This window comes from Bidens hawaiensis, unplaced genomic scaffold, assembly GCF_021521415.1.
Source record: "Bidens hawaiensis isolate Kalapana, Puna unplaced genomic scaffold, B.hawaiensis_p1.1 tig00008249_1, whole genome shotgun sequence".
Classification (NCBI taxonomy): Eukaryota; Viridiplantae; Streptophyta; class Magnoliopsida; order Asterales; family Asteraceae; genus Bidens; species Bidens hawaiensis.
The window spans coordinates 1,285,778-1,295,292 of NW_027491586.1; positions in this window are offsets into that span (position 1 = coordinate 1,285,778).

Here is a 9,515-nt window from a genome sequence, read left to right on the forward strand (position 1 = left end):
ATCTTCCAATTTGAACTCTCTTGTGGGTAAGACAATGACATGCTCTCCTTTCACAACTCTATTCATGTTCTTCAAATTCACATGACATAGTTCCCTATGCCATAGCTTTGCCTCATTTTCATTGGCTTTGGTAACAAAACTTGTGCCACCCCTTGAAACAACATCTTTCATATTAAGCTCATATAGGTTGCCATTTCTTGGTGCCATCATCATAATCATTTCAAGTGGGATTACATATTCAGGTTTTAAGATGAAACAGTGTGAGTCATCAAAACTAACTTTGTAACTCTTATCACACATTTGTGATATGCTCAGCAGATTATACTGGAGACCTTCAATATGAAATACATTATCAAATGAAACCTTTCCATTTGTTAAAATTACCTTTCCAAGAATCTTTCCACCATTCTCATCACTTCAAAATGCCATAGGACCTACAAACTTTTCTTCATAGTTAACAAGTGACCTCCTGTCACAAGTCATGTGCCTAGAACATCCACTGTCCATGTACCATATTTCATTAAGTGGAGTGGACTGTTCCTTTACAAAAGAAAGAATTTGATTAGTTGGGTGATGAAGTGCAAGCTATCTCAACTTGCAGCTCATCAGTTTCAGTTTCAGTGGCAGCATTCGAAGTGAGTGTTGTTGGTTCAGGATCTTCATGAGTGACTTCAATATTGTCTGAATTATCTGTTTCATATCCATACTCTCTTGGAGTTTTAACAAATGAGGTTGTGCATTGGGATTCTTCTAGTGCAATGTCATACTCTTGAACTATATAATATTTCTTTTCTGAGTAATCTCTTACATCAGGAATTTTATCCACCTTAGCCTCAACCTTAGGTGTCCAAAGGAATCCATGAGGTTCATAACCATGTTTCAACAAAAACTTCTCATCTCTTGTAAGTTCAGTTGGTTTCTTTCTAGGAAAGACACTTCTGATCTCTGTGTTCTCACCTCTTGGTGATCCTTGAGAGCCATCAGTCTTGGCTGATTGTGTGTCTTGTTTGGGACTGATTCTCAAGGGCTGAAAGTTATTTTTGACTGCTTTCTCATGCTTCTTAGGAGATCTGCTCCTTTTAGCTTGTTCAGCAACATGCTTGTTTGTCTTTTCATCAGTTTTCTTTCCTTTTTTGGTCTCTACTGATGGTTTCAAGCTGTCTTCACTCACTACTTTCTTTTCACACATCTTTCCCTTTCCTAGGTATGCTTCATACTTTTGCTTGTACATAACAAAGTCTTGTCCATACTTTTTCTCATCTGGGACATGGAAGGGTTTGAAGTTGAGTCTATCATTGCAGGTGTCAGTGTGATGGCCATACTCATCAGATTTCTTGCACCACACTTTTCCTTTGAATTTTTCATGTTCAGTTCCCTTTTTAAACCTTTCACTTGGTCTTGCTGGATCAACCCCAAGTGTCTTCTGAGTCTTCAGACCATCAAAGTTAATTGAGAAAGGAACAAATTTCTCTATCTTGACAAAGACAATTTTCTTCATAATCATTGGTTCTTCATCTAGGCTTCCTTTATACGTTGACTGTCTATTTTCATATTCTTCCATGGCTTCCACTTCCCCAACATCCAATATTTCATGACTTGAAAATATTGGATATACTGAAATGAAGTTCTCATATTTCACTGTCTCAGTCACTTTCTTCTAACTGTTTTCTTTGATTCTTTGCAGTATATTCTTGCTTGGAGATCTTACTACATTATAGCTGACTTTTGACTTTTCACAAATGTCAAATGACACATGTTCTTTTCTAATTCTTTCATTTACTTTCTTCACCATTGGAGTTATGGGTGGGAGTTGTGGCAGTTTTTTAATTGACTCTGGTTTTTTATACCTCCTCCCTCTTTCAGAGCTTTAATTTCTTCATCAATGATTTGATCACTCAGATCACTCAATTCATCAGTATTTAAATTATCAGAGTCAAAGTCATCTTCAGAGACTTGGACTCCAATTGACTTGTCTTCTTTCACTTCTTCCTTGACCATAAATTCACCTTCTTCATTCACCTCAACTTTCTTGTACAAATCAATAAGTTCTTCTTTGTCTTGAAAGACATTTCTGAATTGTTGTAGATATGCATCTCTTTTCTCTTTGTCAACTTTTGGCATAAAGTTGTTGTTGAATGGTGGTGGAACTACTTTGTATTTATCATTCTCACTTACTTGGTTTAGAATACCACATATGTTTCCTGTGGAGACCAAGTTCTTCACAAATTCATTTTCAACTTGCAATTTTGTGCTCTGCATCTTTTCTTTAACAATCATCTTCTTCAACCCATCAATCTCAGTGTTGTATCTTTTCTAAGCTCTGTAACTGCTTATGCAGTCATCTTCTAAGCTTTTAATCTTTTCTTTACTTATCAGCTCCCTAGCTTCATATCCATTGATGATACTTTGCTTCCTAAAACACTCACATTCCAGCTTGCCTACTTTTTTTTTGTTCAATGATAGTTTCATTTAAATCAACAGTAGGAGCAGAGTGTACCTGAGATGATGATCCAACTTCTTTTTCAATCAATGCCATAAATGCCACATTTGCCCTCTTGATAACATCAGCAATGTCATCTTCATGATTGCTCCAGTTAAAACTACCCTCATGCTGTGTAGTTACAGCTACATTCCCTTGATTTCATGGTTGATTTTGATTGGTTGGGACTGAGTTATTTGGTACAGTTTGACGGTTTTGGTTGTTGTTTCTTTGAAAGTTTTGATTTTGAGGCTCAACTTGCTGATGATTGTTCATTTGAGGCTGTTGAAATTTGTTGAAATTGGGATTATAGTTGTTGAAATTGTTGTTGTTGGGATTGTTGTTTCTCGGCTTGTTCTGTTGATATTGATGCTTCTAATTTCTTGACTGGTTTTGATACTGGTTTATCTAGAAATTTCTTGGCATGTTGCATTCTCTGGCAAAATGACCACGCTGTTGGCAGTTATAGCAAATGGCTTTAGACTTATCAAAACCAATTCTTTCATTAGGCCCTGATAGAAGTGATCTACCAGTCCTGTTGTACAGCCTCTTGCTTCTGAGAGCCAACATGGCTGCTTGCCATTTCAAATCCATGTCTTCCAAATCATCAGCATCTACCTGCTCAAGGTTATCCTGGATGACACTGGTATGAATCAGATTCTTTGCTACAAAAGCATTGTATGATTCTGTAAACATGGAGAGCAAAGCATGTGTTTCACTTCCTTGTCCACTTCCTCCACCAGTGTAAGGTACATGTCCACTAGCCATTGAGGCAGAATCAGTATCATCCATCAGTTGGACATTGAACCTTTGCTGGTTTCCATGATGAATTGTACTACCAGCAACAAAATATTCAGGTGTATGAACACCATGCTCAACTGGTTCTTCTATGATGGGAATCTGTTGTTGGTTTTTGGTTGACAAGTTTCCCATTGGTGCAATAAGAGCATTAGTGACCTGGAAACATGGCTTCTCTTCTTTGATCATTTCATTTTCAATCATCTCAATTTAAGCAGCTTGAAGGAAGCACACTACATCATCCACTTTCAAATCATTGAAATTGGGCTTTTGGAGGATGAATTTGCAGGCAGTGTACCATTCCTTAGGCATTGAGTTAAGCAGCTTGGTATTCAAGTAAAAATCAGTTATGACATAATCAGTGGTTCTTAGCTTATTCACAATTGCTAAGAATCTTTCCAGGATTGACTTCAATCTCTCTCCATCTTTGTATTTAAACCTCTCCAGCTGTTGCTTGAGTCTTTGCTTTTTGATGTTCTTCAACTCAGTGTTTCCCTCAAACATTTCAAGAATTGCATCATACATAGCCTTAGCTGTGGTGTGATGTGCAACCTTGGTCAATATTTCCCATTACTGACCTAGCTTTATCATGGCTAAGGCCCTGTCATCCACCTCCTCAATCTTTCATGCACAGCTGCATTTGCAGTTGCATTTTCACCCTCGTTGGTTACCTGTGGACCAGTCTTAATTGAGTTCCACATATCCACATCATTATAGCAAATTGCTGCTTCAAATAAGACCTACCATTTTGTGATGTTTTCCTGTCCATAAAGTCTATGAATTTAATTTGAAAAGACAAGTTTTAAAACAATCAGATCTAAGAACCGGTTTCTTCAGATCTGATGACTCTGGTGCGATTAGAACAAGATTTAGAAGTAAAAAATTTAAACTTTAATTTATATAGGGAAGAGAAAACACCGGAAAATTGTAGGTCTGGATGAAAATGAAGAACATAGCAGCTGACGTCACTCTTTAATGGAACAGTGTTCTTCCTACGTCATTCTTCAGATCTTCAATCATCAACAAGTTTCTTATTAAATTAGTAGTGACCAGCTCTGATACCACTTGTCAGGTCCCCGATTGTTGGTAGATCGTTAACAAATCAAGTCATAACTCACACAAATAAATGTGTTGACAAGGGAGTTAATGACGGGTTGCTATTTTTAGAAAGAAAACCGTTTGTTAAAGGAGGAATCAATAACAAACAGTGTAATGGCTGATCGATTAATCAAAGGTAACTAACAAACAAGATTCACTCAAAATATTTCCATTTATATAATATAAATCATATAAACGATAATCAATCTAGGGTTTCTTGATGAGAAAGTTATATCCGAAAGATCTAGGAACAGCCGTCATTCACAAAATATTCTTTCACAATTAATGAGTCTCGTTGTCAGCCGTTGTTAGGAGGCGCCCCCTAAATATTCCTTTTATAGGCCTGACACCTACTTTACAGCTATCATTCCTTCTAGAAACCCTAAATATAACGTACATATTCAAATTACGTTTTCAAAGCTATGCTATGTGTAAAATAAGTCTTCCGGGTAGGCTTTGTCTTCTCCGAGTAGATTTTATACTCTTCCTTCCTTGGTAGACTTGATAACCTTGAAGTGTGTTCGGGAACAGTTTCCGGGTAAACTCTTAACTTTCACCAAGTAGACTTCAATCTTATTGATCTTATCAGACTTCGCCCGGTAAGATCATAAGAGCAACCTTGTTCTTCAATGGTCCTATCAACTCCTTGCCTGGAATTAGCTTATTTAGCAAAGTGTGCTTGGTTGCACTGCACCCTTCTTGAGTTGAACCCTGCCCGATGTTACTTGAGATATTTCATTACTCATCAAGCTTACTCGGACCACTGTATTATTAAGGAATACCTTGCCCGATCTTCCAATCACTTGGCTTCATGAGCTTGGTTAGCCAAGAGCTTACTCTGAAGTAAACCTTACTCGGCTATGAAGAACAAACTTGCTAGTATAGTGAACCTTGCCCGGGTATACACTAACTAGTGAATCCTGCCTGGATATGCACTAAAGAGTGAACCCTGCCCGGATATCCACTAAATAAGACTTCTAGAAGATAACCTTCCCCGATAGGCAAAATATCATGCTCGACTAAGTAAAACCTTGCTCGGATGTCTCAGATGTGCCTGGTTCCATACTTAGTGACTTCTGAGGAGGTTGAGAAGATTCCAATCTTCCTTGTGATCATTTTTAGGTCAAATCTTGACTCAACGCTTAATGATGAAAATGTCACGAATCTTCCTAATGATTTGATAGTTCCTGATGAGGTTATGCCTCGAACTTTATCATATTACCCGGAAGAGAATATTATTGGAGATCTTAATTCTAGAGTTCGTACTCAAAGTTAGATTGATCAAAGTCTTAGTTGTTATTATACTCAAGTCGCTCCTCTTCAGATAGGTATTCATTCAAATGTTTCATTTCTCAAGTTGAACCGAAGACGTATAAACAAGTGTTGACAGAAGAAAGTTAGGTCAATGCAATTTGCAACTTGAAAATCTTGGAGTTTGGAAACTTGTTGATCTACCGGATAACAAACGATGCATTAATACCAAGTGGGTTTTTAAGTGAAAAAGGGACGAAAATGGTATAATTGTCATAAACAAGGCTCGATTAGTGGTTCTTGGTTATAATCAAATAGGAGATCGATTTTAATGAAGTCTATGCTCCCGCTGCTAGACTTGAAACGATTATAATTTTCTTAGCATTTGCATCATGGAAGGGATTCAAGGTCTACTAGTTGGATGTTAAGTCAGCTTTCCAGAACACCAAATTGAGTGAAGAAGTCTTTGTGGGACAACCACCAGGGTTTGTCGATCCTATTCACAAAGATAAAGTGTGATGTGAGAAAATATATATAATTAATAAACACGAATAGCAACTAAGCTTTAAAAACCAAACAGTCTATCCTAGTTCACACAAACGGCAAGTGTACCGGTCGCGTATAGCAAAGATGAGGAAAGTCCAGATATCGAACTCAAAGACACGTGAGAACGGCTCAGATTTTAAACCATAATCCAAGTCCTACCTAATAATATTTAATTGATTTTATATTAATTAATTTAAAACTAACTTACTTAACTAAAGGAGCTCTTAACGAATATGGAGAAACGACTACCTAGGTAAGAATCCTACTGACAGTTCAACGGTTAATGGAATTAACTAATCACACGACACCGGGATCTTAAATTAATCAACTAAGGGTCATTAAAGTTTGCTAGATCACTTCTTGGTCTCACCAACTAACCCTCACAATTTAAGAAGATTGAATAAATGCACCGGGAAAATGATTACTAAGGTACCCTAATGACGCATCTCCTCTTAGACTCAACGACACAAAACCGGCTTAAAATTGGTACTAGCAATTATATGGATAAAGGGGTAACAATATTTAACTTGATCTAAGACACATATTTGCACGCAAAACTAAACTGGATAAGACCAAAACTCGCTCTCGTGCAATTCTAACCTAACCGAATAAAGGGGCGAGACAAACCGACTCCCTGTTACCTCTCGGTCGCAAGGAAGGTGAAACTATTGAATTTTAACAATTAATCACACTTAAGATTCCTATGGTCGCACTAACCAAAAACAGATCAAAAAAACCAAGTCTATGACCTAACCGAATAACCCTAACCAGACGATACAAAATCAATCCATCAAGGCAATAAGGAGAATCACATGCAAAAATTATATAAAAAAAATAACTAACACATCCGAGATCAAAATAGATAAAGCTTTTCAATAGTAATACGTCGTGTAATTAACAAAAACCAAATAAACCATCTAACAACGTCAATATCTTAAGGGGTGTCCAAGGGTCGGTGTTAGGTGTCATCTAGATGATATATTTGAGCTGAGAGCTTATTCTGATTTTGACTATGGTAGCTGCAAGCTGAATGCCAAATCTACCACCGGCGGATGTCAATTCATTGGTAGCATGTTGTTGATGAGGCAATGTATGAAGCAGACAACTGTTTCGCTATCCACTTGTGAAGCCTAATATGTAGCTGCTTCTAGCTGTAGTTCCTGGGTTTTGTGGATACAACAACAAATGCGTGACTACGTTTTGAATTTTCTTACTACTCCTATTTTTTTAGATAATACTACTGCTATTTCCGTAACTAAAAACCAGGTAAGCCACTCGAAAATAAAACATATTGATATACAGTATCATTTCATCCGTGAATGTAACGAGAAGAAGTTGATTACCATAGACAAAATTCACACTGAAGAACAAAAAGGTGATCTTTTTACCAAAGCTTTGGATAAAAAACAGATTTTTTGTATTTGGGTGGTGGGGAAGTGAGTGATCCCGAGGTTATGGATTCCGATCTTTGAGTAACCGTTCACCAGATCAAATTGAATTTTGTAAATATTTTTTTAAAATGGTTTTCAATTTTAGAGGGAGAAATGGTTTAGTAAAAATACATAAACATTTGAAAAATCTTAAAACTCAAAAAAACTGAAAAAATGTGAAAAATGCAAAAACAATAGAAAATTGCTCCCTAAAATGAGTTTTGAAGCATAAATGGAAAATGATAGTACATTGATTGTCAAGTTCCAAATCCGGTAAATTTGAGAATAAAAGTTTATTGCTTAATGTTCGGTGTATGGGTAGGCTTTTGGACAAACAAATAAGGGAATGAGTGATATAAACATAAATTGCCATGTTGTAAGATGGGTTAGTATTCAAGAAAAACTCTTGGTAATTAACGCCGAAATATAATAGCCTATCAAACTCAAGCCTTATTTTCAGTAGATCACCAAAAATAAAGTGTTAATAAAATGTTTAAGCATATAGTACACGGTCTACATTTCAATAGTTTATGGTTTTATGCCCTTAAATCCTGTATTGATGGGATGCGTTAGGTTTCTGGAGCCATGAGGTCTTTATGCGGTTTTTATCTGGATATTCAAAAGAATACTTTTAATCCTGCTCAAGAGAGCGAACGCTTGATAAGTCATTAAACTTGATCGGTATGTACAAAAGTACAAAATTTACTACTAACTTGATCAAAAATGTTAGTCATACATTGTTCCTCCCTTGCATGCGTCTTAATACCAATAAGAAACGGACTCCATGGGAATACAATATATGTAAGCCTACAGATGGAATCGTGCATACTCATCCTTGGCAGAGGAATCTTGGTGTATTGCTTGATAACAGGGGTATACCTTGTTGTGGAAAACCGTTGCTATGATTGCCAAAAATTAAATTTTTAAAAAATGTTTTGATCTGCTGGTTCTAAGGTTTAAGTCAACTTGGGGTGACATGGTAAAAATCAAAATGAGCCTGAATCAAGATTAGAATCTGATCATGTGCTGATATTATGTGCTTAATTGAACCTTAATCATATCACTGATGTCTCTGAATCTTTTGTTACAAAAGTTTAAGTGGACAACAATATTCATAACCGGCATAACATTAGACATAATAAAACTGAAAACCACTATGGAAGAACGGATTGATTAATATGATTCCTTGCTCAACTCACAAAAATATGTTTCTTATGTTTGTAATTAGTTCTTATTTTGATATATTTTCTTTTACAACATTCTTATTCTTAAACCAAAAAGATTTTATATTTCTGTATTATTTTTTATTTTGGTGAATGGTGATTCGGGTCTGGATATTCGAGAACTAGTATCGAGTTGTTGTTTTTGCAAATACTTTCAAAATTTGGGCTTAAAAGTTTATGAGATTTTTTCAAGGTCATTAATTTGGACTTGCTTAAAGTTTCAAAATTTAAAAAAATTGGTTGTTGTTAAAATCAAGTATTCAAGATTTCAAAAGGATTTATCAATGTAATTAGTTTGGACTTAATCCGAATCGTATGTGTAAAATTTGTCAAAGATTAAAAATTTTCAAACGTATAAGTAATTAACTTACACGGGCGGATAAGTCTACTTGACTTATACGGCATATAAGTCAATTAACTTACACAAGCGGATATGTGGGCAATATAAATAAGCACTTATATGCATATCATTTCTTATCTGCTTATCCGTTGTCTTTCCATAAACATACACGTTCTATTGTGCCCGTATAGCTTTATCAATTGTGTCCGTATAAATTGTTCTTATTGATTCGTGTGGTTGATTTGCACACTGCAAGGATTAATCAAGGTATAAATCAAGCTTAAGTAATAGATCTAGGGTGCTATCATTTGTGAACAGTGCTTTATGCATTGGTTTACTCGAATAAGATT